The following is a 13,025-nucleotide window of genomic DNA, read 5'->3' as shown; positions in this document are numbered from 1 at the left end:
CCTCATGTACAGAGGAATTGGAATTGTTGGAATGGCTCAGGGTTTGAATCTGACCTGTGACCCACTTTCCTGTCACCTTTCAGCTGCTACTATACAATAAAGTTTCAAAAAGCACAAAAAAGCAGAAGAAAAGGAGTGTGTTTTTACTCATGTGTGTTACAGATCTACCCACCCCTCCTCACAGACACACACACACATTTTCTCTCCCCACGTTTTCCCACCTGGGCCCTTCAATAGATCTATTCCACCTGGTGACTAGCATTGGTTGTGACAGGAGCTATAAGCCTCAGGTACACACACAGGAATTAAAGTGCAGCGCCGAGCAGGAAACAAGGTCGTTACACTGCTGCCTTTTTTTTCTCTCTTTGTGTTTTCTCCTGTGTGGGTTGTGTCACTCTGGAGGGAATTACACACCAATGTTTTATCTTTCTTTTTCTTGGCCTTCGTGATCTTTCTTTACTCTGTTGACTGTCAATCTTTTATTGAACTTTCTCTCCACCCATCCTTCTCTATATCTCATATTTCTTCCTGTTCTGTCTTTATTGGTATGGACATGTTAAGACACAGTACTGACAAAGCACTATATTTAAAGCGCATGAATTAGGAGAAAACAATAAAAATGAAGGTAATTGGAAAAGATTTATCACTGGTTATTTACATTTTTGTTTTGATTTAAGTTTTGATCATAGGGGATGAATTGAGCTCTTCTAACACTACAGAAAACGTCTTCAGGACACCTATTCACACACATGCCTCTGTAGTTATTTGGGTCAGATTTATAGCTATTTCTAAAATCGATCTGTCTCTGTCTCCCTCCATTACCCCCTGCTTTGCCCTCTCTCCCTCACTTTCTCTCACTCATATTCTCACAGTCACTTGTTTCTCGCTCAGTCAAATCTTAGATTGCTCACACGGTCTCAGAAAAGAAACTAATCAGCGGTATCATTTTGTTGTGTTAGATCTGTAAACGAAGCAGAGTTTCACATCAGTTCTTACATTTCAATGGCTATTACGGGCAAAACATCTGAGCGGAGCTGTTTGCAAAGCTATTTGTAATAATGTAGATTTTATGCAGCTGTAGTTTGCACTTAACATTGCTTATTATGGATAAATCTAATGTTACATACATAATGAGTCCAATAACACTCAGTCAGAGGTCATTTCACCCTACTCGAAGGAGGGGAAACACATGGTGCCAGATACAGGCAGTAAACGGCAAACCAAGCAATGCAGAATCAAGTTGAACGATTTAATAGAGGGAAATTCTTATACATTATATGGACAAAATACAGAATATCACAAACCATACTCAGAGTTTAGGATTCTATGCCACAATGTGATGATAACCTGACTGTGTCCAATCATTTGTTTCACAGAACCATCTGGAAAATTGTCATTAGAAAGAAGACAATCGGTAGGTGATCCGATCTACCATGTGTCTATCGCAGGTGAACTCGAACCAAATCAGATCAGCAAATGATATAACGTTGTCAAACTCATAAAAGCCAGGAAGAAATGCCTTTAGTGCAGTTCTTTCCCCCGGTTCTGATTCAGACTTTGGAGTTGGAAGCCTCTGTGTGCCAATGTGGGTGTGCCAAAAACTGCAGTTCCTCGAACCTGCACTTGCCTCAGAATAAGTCAATCTCCATAAGCACCGATCTTAAAATGATATATTAAGGCTTGATCGAGCACCCAGGCTTAATTCGGCCTGCCTCAGGATTGCAGATGATCCACATCATTGCTGATTTTTAGATTAGCTGGGAGTTTTTGAGTTTTAAAACGGCTCTTCAGGAACTTGTGGGTGAAGTCCACGCATACAACATCCGTTCTTTATACTGTCAGTGGTCAGCACGCATACCTAGTGGACTTGGTCCAGAATCACTGTGTTCAGACAGCAATGTCAAGATGAATTTTTTTTTTATGTGATCTTGTGTTTTTTTCTGATCTTGTGAGTTAAGCTGCCTCACACTCTTTTAACTTTGTGAGGCAGTTGAACTCACAAGATCAGAAAAAAACACAAGATCACATAAAAAATTCACCCGAGCACATGATAGTTTAACTTGAGGTCATCCCTACAGGTGTATAAGAAAAGTACTGTATGGGGCACATTTTACCATCTGCGAAGAGAAATAAAACCTCTCAACCAGGTGGAAAAATTAGACTGTAAGAGAGAAAATCCTCTCATAACAATATTTAAGCTCTCTGGTCTACTTTCCCTGATTAGCAAGATTACTAGTTCCCTCTTCCAGCTGCCTAATGAAGGTTGTGCAGTCACTTCCTTCCTACTTAATGGGCAAACACAGAAGACTATCAAATGCCTACACACACCACACACATACACATGAAGCCTTACATTTCCCTAGTTTAACATACAATATTAAGAGATAAAATATTCATTTTTAGCCATTATTATCGGGAAAATTATCTTCTAAAGGCTTTTGGCGGATAGTTTGATGACCGTGCTTTCTGATCATGATGATGCTTTTCTTACTCGGCAAGAACGCATCTGCTTTTGAAGATGCAAAGTCTTGATCTAACACTAGAGATGTGGGCATAGATCTGTCTGTGCATGTGTGTGTGTGTGTGTGTGTGATGCGCACTACAGTTCCAGGAGTTAATTAGATTCTGACTTAGCCCAGGCATGCACACATTTACCCCTCGCGCACAAACACATGTTCACTCGCTGCAAATAGACCATATCTTAACGAGGTCGATGGGGAAGGAGAGTTATTAGGCTCGCAGGCTGGATAAACTGTTCTCTCCCCTGTGAAAGGGCCTCAGGGCCGAACAGACTGAAGGATGGAGACAAACACAGATGGAGAGCTTGATGGACAATTAGGGACAGACAGACTCAGGCAGATAGATGGCTGACTGTGAGACGGAGAGATGGCGACGGACAGACAGTATTTTATGAGTCTTTGCAGCATTACTTCACCCTATAGGTGAGATGAAGTGTCATATAGCTGCAGTGGACTTGCTTATCTGACTGGAGGGCTTCCTCTATATGCATTCAACTGCCACTGCTTAATAATTAGACCTGCTGCTATATAAAAATCAGCCCAAACCCAGTAAACTTGCTGTTTCTACATTAAGTGCATGTAGAGTTTGGAAAGAACAAGGATTATAAGATGGTTATTGGTCATACGAAGGTGCTGTTAGCAGCAATATAGTCTCCGTTACCTACCTACTACAACCAAGTTTAGTGAATATGAATGGCAAGTCTGAAAGACTGAAAGTCTGTTCATTAGCTAACTACATAAAGAGATAGAACATGCGAGTGAGACAGACATGAATATAAATATATAAATCAAAAGGACCTTAAGGATCACTAAACTCAGACTATCATTCAAAAATATTAAATTCCACACCCTGCCAACTCACACACAACAAAAGCGACACTCTTGCCATATCATTACATCAATTTCCCATTAGAGGCATCAATAATCTCCAACGATTTTCTCCAAGCTTGACATTTCCTGTCGTCATTGTAGTCTTCGGGGAGAGATATCAAACAGTTCAGTAAAACTCAAACCGCCGTGGTGAGTTTCTATGCTGATCGGCGGAGGTGACTGGAGGTGATCTAGATGCGGAGCCGGCTTCAGTATGCCCTGATCTGATCTGGTTATTGGCTCGCGAGTGTTGCGTTTACAGAATATTAAACTCTTCTTGTTCCCGCGCAGGCACTTTTCAGGAATGTAGAATAAATATTTGAGATTTTTCCAGAATGTGAGCACTTTAAATCTCTGTACTTGCTGGTTAGTCAAATTATGAATTCAGAATTTTCACGTGAGTTTGGTAAACTGGTTGGTAAAGAAAAGAGATTCTGATGATGGCTGTGATGAAGCTGAGGTTAGCTGGATAAAATCACGGAGGACGGGAGGTGGTTATTTTGTCTCCTGTGTGCGATATGTGAAAAGCGCCTAGCAGGAGTTATTTGATTAAATTCTTGTAGATTGTTCAATAAAGTACTTTACTTCATGTATTGCATTATTAGACAGGACATCGACTGTCTGGATGGGTATGAAACCATTTTATTAAAAGGTAACTCTGTACAAATATGTGTCTAAAGCCCTTCTTGTATGAGCAGACTGGCTAAATATGCCCCGGCAGCGCAGTTCAGCACTGCTGTTGGCAAAAGATGATTCTGCGTAAATATGTGCATGTGTGTCACTGATCGACAATTGATGAGAATACACAGCATGCATGTAATGTCCACACCCAGATTCTTATACAGAGACACTTCATGTGTGGATGTGCACGTGAGACCGCTTGTTGCCGTCGTAGTTAGTACTGTGTGCTTGAAACGTCAGAGCTGAACCATCCATCTATCACTGTTAAGTCACATACACACACACACACATGCAGACTAATCTATTTCAAGTAGGTCCAGGGGACCCACTGCTCACTGTGGCCCTGTCACACACCACTTTGTGACTGATGGACAACCAAAGGCACACCTGCAAACGCATACAGACATAAAACTAGTCTAGCACACAAATGAGACTTGGACAAATGAAACAAAAAAATTAAATAGTACAGATAGACAGACATATACTGTATTCATATATGTCTTCAGAAATTCCTGAGATAAATATGTCTCTTTAGTTGCTAAAAGTCCATTTTATTTACCAGCCAATTGCTAAAGTTGGCGGTTTGGTGCAAGTCAGGCTGTGTACTGTGTAGTTGGTGTAGCTTTGACGCTGAAAAGAACAGCCTGCAGTGAATGGAAACAATGTCGATGACCAAAACAGTTCACTTACAGGCTGTAAAACCAACACAGGGTTTAGCTGCAGAGTTGGTGATAATCCTCTGCGGGTTTGTCACTATGAACGAGCCCTTTCATATCGCACCTGGTTATTTGAACCATTTAGCACTCTATGATGTTGATTAGCGTGGCTTTAAATCTAATGACTCTGGTGATAAAATCACTTAATTAGTTTTCAAATGACAAACTGTTTACAAAATTAGTCTTCAGCAGTTTAATGGTAGGGCCGTTGCAGCTGTGACATTTTAGGTCTTTTACAACCTAGATATTATTTTTAATTTTGGCGAACATTCCTATTAAAAACTTAATGTTCCCGTGTTTTCAAAGCAAACCCTCAATTATTCTTATTTTAAAATTTAATTTCTTAAATGCCAAAGTAGTTTTAACAGTACTAAAGTGACGGTTGAAGGGATGCTGGCATCTTTGCTTAATGACTTGAAACAAATCCAATACAACTGACAGTCTTATGACCCGGAGCCAAATTTATCGCTATGTTTACTTCCTTCTTTCTTGCCTACTCTCATACACAGGGTTGAGTATATGAGGAATCGATGCAAAAGTGTGTAGCAAAACAGTGATTTTTGTCACTGCCCGCGCCCTTGAGTGTGTACGTGTATTCACACCTGCAGAAATAGACGTTTTCTACATGCAGTGACAGGTCAATGCAGGTTAGAGGGAACAAGTGCTGCTCGACTAATGCAATTTTATGGTTCATCCTCTCTTCAACAATACCTGTTTTCTCAGCTGCGTACCTCCACCTTCTCCCCCTCCCTTCTCTTATTCTGTTGCTTCATTTGCTCCTCTTCTTTCTCCCGCCCTTCCTTCCGCGAATCTTATACTTATCACCTCGTTCCTGCCTCTTCTGTCCGTCCTTCTGTCTTGTTCGATCAAATCTTCCCCCACTCTTCTCTCATCTTCATTATCGTTCCCTTTTTCTGCCTTCACCTGTGTCTCTTTTTATTCTATCATTCTCTCCACTATTTGTGTGTGTGTTTTCAGGTGTGTGCATATCACTGTTTAAGAGTGGGAAGACAGGAGGCCCACTGACATAAAACACACAGTCCCTCAGCGGCACGAATGAAAATTCGTGTTTATTTGTTTGCGTGAAAGCTGTGCCGGAGAGAGATTAAGAGAAGAACGGACTGACAAAAAGGAAATTAAAACAAGTTGAAGGCAAATAGGGGAGAGCTAGTGAGCATAGCCAAGTTGTGCCAGGGCAGTGATTCAGCATAATATGAATAATGACTAATGAATAATTTATATTAGCGCTGTGTACTATCAGCAGTAATATATACCAGTAATAATGTAGAGATGTAATATATATTAGCCACATATGTCCGTGGCATCACATTATTCATGGGAAGTGGTGTTCTGCAGCCAGTTTCTCTTTATGAAGCAGAAAACATTCTTGCTGCAGTCAGGCAGGAGGTCTGAGGACAGAGGGGGAGTTAGAAGAAAGAGAAGTACAAGAAGGCAGAGGCTCAAAAAACAGATGTGTACAGTCAGTAAATAACCCGAATATATAATCAGCAAGAGAATTAGACAGCTGTCAGCCATTAAAAGGATATTCTAGTATATTCCAACTATTCTTTTTGTAGTTTCGGACATGGTTGCTTTCAGTTATAGCGATGTTGTACTCAGCAAATGAATTTCTAAGATCAGGGAAAGCAGATACCGCAGGGTCACAGACTTGTCAATTGCGACACGACAACAACATTTATCCAAACTCTGTTGTAAACACCCACACCAACTTTCTGCTTCAACTTTGACCTGTTGTACTTGCCGTAGTCGTGCGCTCGCAAATGAACATTTCACGTGCTTTGTACCTCAATTATCTGTGTTTACAACCTGTCTGGTTGATTTGACGCTTGTGTTTTTTGCTCAGTTGGACTAAAGTTGGACTGTTCTCAGATCACAGCAATGACAAAGTTATAACCTATAGAAATCATATCCAAAACTGCAAAAATACAACTTGTCATATTAACTTTAGAGTACTTTGTGTACCCTGTAGAAAGTATAATCATCAAGCCAAGTCCTTCCACTGGGGTTTTTATGTAGTTTGTAGTCCAAAACATAAACCTGATTTACATTTTTTGAGAGCTGATGCTTGACTTCTTGGCAGATTTCTTTTTCCACACTTTTATTTTACCGATTCGACCGTTGGCTCCACACACACGTACGTACTCACCAGCCGAATGGCATTTAAATGATGCTTGACATTGATCTCTGATTCTATACACAATTTAGGCAGCAATTATTGAACAAGTAGATGCACACACACACACACGCACACACACATTAAGGCATATTTGCAAGCATGCATCCTCGCACACACACAGACTTGAATCTAATGACTGGTATTTGTGCAGCGGTGTATTGACATAACCCTTGGCTTCACTGCTCTCTTGTCAAATCATGTAGAGCAGAATCTCTGTCTGATGCTCATTTCCTATTCGCTCCTATTGATTATTCATTTCTGTCTTGGCAGATTGGCCCTGGAGCTAGCTCAGATACAGACAAGTATGGTTATAACAAGCAACTCTATGTGTGTGTGTGTGTGTGTGTGTGTGTGTGTGTGTGTGCTCTGTGTTTTTGTGGGTAGGTGGGTCACTTTCCCTTACTCATTTTGTGACATCTAAAGCAAAAACATATTCAAGCAAAGTTAGTGCGAACGTGTGTATTGTCACAACAATGATTTATAAATGTTTGCCAATTGCGGCGCATGTGTGGGCAGCATATCCCTATCCTGTCATCTCCCTGATGTCTCTCAGACATGCTTGATGAATGAGAGAAAAGCTAATTAAGCAACCTTTATGTAAATGTATTCATCACCATCTGAATTGAGTTTGCATTATCCCGAGGTTTATAAATGAATTCCCCCACTTAATTATTCCCATATTTATCTCATCCGCATCTTGAGAAAGGAAAATAAATACGCCTGCGTAAGATTGCGAGCAGAGGAAAAAAAGAGAAAGGGATTAAAAAAGAGAAAATCTTTTAGGCGACAGGAGTGGTGAAGGTGGGAACTGAATATATGTTCCTAATTGATGTTTAATTAAAGAGCTTGTCCAAATCATTAGTCTGTCTGTCGTCCATGATGCCATCAATCACTCTGTGTGTAGAACCTGGCTCGCACACTGGTCCATGAAGGCATCCATCAAGGCACTTAGCCAGTCAGCACTCCTGCATTAGCCTCACCTCGCTGCCTTAATGTATTGGTTTGTGTTTGCATTAGACACAGCGCTGGCTTCACTAGGAAGGCGGCGAGGCACACATTTTTAGCGCTTTCGCTGGCATCAATCTCGTTGTTGAGCCTCCTGGCAAATGAACCAGGAGATACAGGGCGAGGTTTTAAGCTTTTGGGCTGAACAAGTGTTTGTTTAACCTCAACATGATGGTGGGAGGATTCCAGACAGAGCTTTTAACACTGATTTTAATCACAAGACTTAACATTTTTGTTATAGCCTGAAACACCAGGGAGACAGAGATATTTGAAAGTTATTCTGCTTGTTTAAGAGAGATTTATAATTTTACCATATGTTGTGGCTTCGGAGAATATAGTCTCCATAGCTACAGCCTATTTATTATGCGCCGCCTCACATATGTAACTACACATTGGGGCTAGAGCAGCTGCAAAGATATGATGTGGAGACCAAAGGAACTATATCACCCTGGGCTGTTTTTGCGATTCAACGTTAAAGGATCATCATGCATTTTTATTACAATTCTAAACATTACGGCCAACCAAAGCTTATGCTTATAGAATTGATAGATAATGAGAAGTTGATAACATGCATAACATGTTTCACTTTACAGCTGGAAAAAGAAACTTGCACATACTTAAAGGTTTAGTTTGTACTGTGGGATTGCATCTAGTGGTGTAATCGCTGCATTGCAATCTCCTCACATCACCCACGCTTACCTAGTGTAAAGGAGAGACAACACTTGAAAGGCCCCGTCTACAGTCAGTATGTCTGTTCTCAAACATGATGTTTCAACATGGCCGCGGAAAAGGACCCACTCCCACTGTAGATATACAAGGCTAAGTAACAAAAACAAAAAAGATTCTTATTTTCAGGTGAATATACATGCATGAAAATATAGTTATGAATAATATATTCCATGTCTGCCTTATTCTGAAAATAGAGCCCCCCACAATCTTACAGGCTTGACCTTTAAAACATTTTGTTCGCTTTATGTTTTTATTAAAGTTTCATCGTTGTTGTGTGGTAATACAACTATGTGCAGGCACTTCAAATTCTTGTAAGGAACTCCCACAAACAAACACTTTAAAGGCGACTGCCTCAAAGCAAGTTATTGTATTTTATTTTGTAATTGCTGGAAGTCCGATACTATATTTACTGTAAACGGTTGTTGAAAATAAGTATGCAGCCTTGTGCAAAAACAGACCCTTGAAGAAAGTCGTAATTAAACATAAGTTTTTGCTACAATGACAGTTTGATTATACTAATAGAAAATGAATCCTCAGCAGCCTTTTGTTTAATTTAGCATAAGACACGTATTGACATTTATGACATTTATTCAAATTATTCCGTTATGTAACATCTGTTAGTTGCTAAAATCTGTCAAGTTTGTCTAAAGCAGGCTACGCTCCAAAAGCCAAATAATGACAGAGAATAACATTTTTATTTTGCTCAAGGTTTCATGTATTCTGAAAGGAGGTCAGAAAGAATCCATTGGTCTTTCTGTGTTTATCTTCAAAACGTCAGTGTTTGGCGCAAAGTTGAACTTCAGCTCTTCACTTTTGCTCTTCAGGTTATATTTGAGCTGCTGTTATCTCCAGTCATCACGTTGTTCTTCCCAGTGTGAGTCACGGTATCCCCACCTCTGCATTGATGTTGAAGTGGCAGGTTAGACGATTCTAGTGGTAAAGTGGTATCTCATATCGTTTAGTTTAAGAGATGTTTGAAGTGGTCTGTTTCAAAATGCCGTATGCCATATATTTTGAATAATGAAATACCACCATGACTTCATCTTCAAAGATGTCTTTAAAGTGCTGAGTTTCCAACACTGGTATCTTTTGTCATCGAGACACTTTAAATTTAAAATTTTCTTCAAGCATACAATTTGTAATAGCAGGTGTCGAGATCTACAAATGACACGTTATCTCAATTTCAAACAAAGCTTTTATCATAAAATCATCTTTCCAACAAAGTTTCTGCCATTCCCGTGGCTTTTTTATTATTCAGGACTGAGATGAGTAACGCCTTTATACAGATCTAGAAACAGATCACAGCATCCGGCCTACATGCCTATTCAACAAGAACAAATAATCAACCACAAAATATGAAAATGACTTGGAGGCAGATATGGAGATGATTGCGTCCTCATGCAGTTTTTGCTTAGCAGATTTTTTTTTTATGAGACATGAAAGTCACTTTTCATCTGTGCTTCTGCCTCCCAGAGTTTTGCAAGTCTTTTTCTTTTTTCAGTTTTCAATGCAAATCCTCCCTTACCAAGCAGCCAACCAACCAAGCTGTCTGTGGTCTCCGATGTCATTAACACTGAGCAGAAAGGCTGAATTTAATTTAGCAGCTGCTGGCTGGAAAATGGAATAGAGTGTAATGTGTGTGAGGGGGAAAAAAAAACGGGTTTATGTTAACACGCAAACATTTTGTCCATCTATCTGTGTTTCTGTCTCCACCTTCAACTCAACCTTTATCCCTGTTTATATCACCCACTTTTGATTTACACAAAAAAAGCAAGGCTTTGCAATATATATTCAGTATTAATGAAGAATCTGTTAAATATTTCTTTATATTTTGAACCTGCATAGGCATTATCTGCAGAGATGAAATGATTTGAGGTTTGTGGGCCACTTTATTGGCCTGACAGGGCTGTTACTGGCTGCAGACAATGGGGCAGACAAATCCAATAAAGGCTGTGTTGTATTGTTGTGCGCTTCACACACACACACACACACACACACACACACACACACCCTTGCCCCGGTAACAACACCTGACGCAATCCCAGGAAACAGAGACAATAGTGTTTTCCCAGTTAGCACCACTCATAACAGCAGCAGTCGTTTAACTGTCTCAGGGCAGGGATTGCGTTTTCTTGCGATATACTGATTAATGATGCATTGTGTCGTTTCACATCTCATAAGAACAGCAGAGTGAAATTCTCATTATCTCGTGACACGTTGATCTATGGCTCAGAGGTACAGCACTTTTGTTGTGCTGTTTCTCTGAATTGAAGTGTGCGCAAATGCTGAGTGCAAACAAGTGTGCGCGCATACCGATGCATCAGAAAAAAGACGTTGGCTCGTTCAGCAAGACAAGCGATGGCTCCATGTAATGAGGTCACAAATCTCGTTACAAATAATGACCGCAATCAGTAATCTGATATTTATGGGTCAGTTTTAAAAGGTCAAGACAAACTCTTCTATCAATATTGTTCTGTTGAGAGGCCCTTTGGAAAGCAGCTGCACCCTCTTCGGGTCTTAGAAAGAGAGCGTTTTTAGTACTTCGTTTTTTTTTTAGATTTCCCTTAATTAGACCTCCAAGTTCTAGTGTGTTTTTCCAAGTCTTGCATTGAAAATACAGTAGCTTGCAACCCTCATTAGCAAAGAATTAACAAAACTTTGTTAATTGAAGTACCCTCTGTCCGTGGCAAGATGCCACGGACAAAAGTAAGTCAAAATGTAGCCAGAAGAGCAGCAGTGACACCACATGTTCCAAGGATTCCAGATTATTAATAAAGTAATAGAAATATCATAGAGAGTAATTGGCGTATACCATCCATCAAAATGTGGAAAGCCTCATAATCAGCATAATCGGCTCATTCCTTATCCATTCATGTGGTCAGTATGCTCCATATGCTCCTATTTTAGCCAGTTAAGGTGAAATACACCACTTTTGATTTCCATATCATGCTGTGCTTTGCAGTGAATGTATGCAAATGTGGAAAGCTTGAAATGCAGCCATATTTTTGTTTAAAAAGGCTATTGAGCACATTATGGACAGCGAAGAATTTTCTCCAGGAGTAGTTTAAAGCATTACTCTGGATGTTTTGATACGCTTAAGGGATGAACCTACAAACTTTTAGCCACCATCTTTCAAGCCTACGCTTGTTGTCGGCATGTGTTTGATGCCGGACAGATTGATTATCATGTACAGTGTCACTTTAGTGCCACCTACATGCTATGTAAAGATGTGTTGCTGTGGAAGCATTTACTGATTTATGGCTTTGTTTCAGTTTATTTATTGACTATTTGCATAAACGGGTTTGCAGTTATGGCATGACATTAAACAGCCAGCTCAAGGGCCTTTTGTTCATTAGTGACTGTTTATAGACGGTTAAGAATCATCTGTTCTCAGACACAAATAAATATTGACTTCTGTTTTTTTTTTTTTTTTTTTTGTACGTGGCACAAATGCCCTGTCATGAAGTGTGTTTTTCTATAATTTAAGTAGTATTAGAGATTTCAGCCCTTTCAGCACTCTGCCCTTTCAGCACTGAGAGCAATGCAGCAGATGATACACATAATCGATGTGGATGTGAGTGTGAGCATAGTGTAGACCTTTGTGTTTATGTGCTCGTGTATGAGTGTGTTATGACAATAAGCCATATGGCCGTAAGCACAGTTAAGTCAATTGACTTTCCTGTGTGAGCATTCGTACCAGAAGTTAAAGAGTCCCCAAAGGTAATCAGACTTCTGGCAAAACAACTGTTACTGTGCAAACGGTGTTTATAAAAGGGGATACTTACAGATTTAACTTTTAAATGTTTGAATACACCACAGCACAACCAAAGCATAAAAATACTAATACATACATACAAACAATACATAGAAATAATAACATTTAAAGAGTATTATAACAACAGTCTAAAAGGCAGAGTTTCACCCTGAAACCCCACTGGGCACGTCTCTGTCATGTTGCGACCACGACGCTGTTTTGGTCCGTCCTCCAACGTGACTTCAAATCCCTGTTTCAGCCCACCAGACTTTGTTTACTTGCTCAGATTTAGTTGTTTTCCTTGGTTTATCTGCATCCAACTATACTTATACATGTGTAAATATGCTACGTAGTTAATTAGTTTTGCTTTTGTATGTTTTTACGACCGACACAAACAGAAAAATGAAATAAATATAAACATTATAAAACTGTACAGTAACACAAGTTTGTACAGTCCAGTTCAACCCTTCATGGTCATCATTGAACCACTAAACCCCAGACTGCTTATGGGAAGCCAGTAGAGTTATGCATGAATTGGCTTATTGTCAAAGTAT

At 39.8% G+C, this 13,025-nt stretch overlaps 1 protein-coding gene across 6 annotated transcripts in view; it reads left to right on the top strand.

Moving 5' to 3' along the window:
* The window catches only part of grm8a (glutamate receptor, metabotropic 8a), a 225,283-nt gene that overhangs the window by 161,162 nt on the left and 51,096 nt on the right, over nt 1–13,025 (top strand). The gene's annotated exons all lie outside the window — the stretch shown is intronic.

The sequence above is a fragment of the Larimichthys crocea genome, chromosome XX (genome assembly GCF_000972845.2).
Source record: "Larimichthys crocea isolate SSNF chromosome XX, L_crocea_2.0, whole genome shotgun sequence".
Classification (NCBI taxonomy): Eukaryota; Metazoa; Chordata; class Actinopteri; family Sciaenidae; genus Larimichthys; species Larimichthys crocea.
Note: the sequence above shows the minus strand (reverse complement) of the source record. Positions and strands in the feature narration are given on the sequence as shown.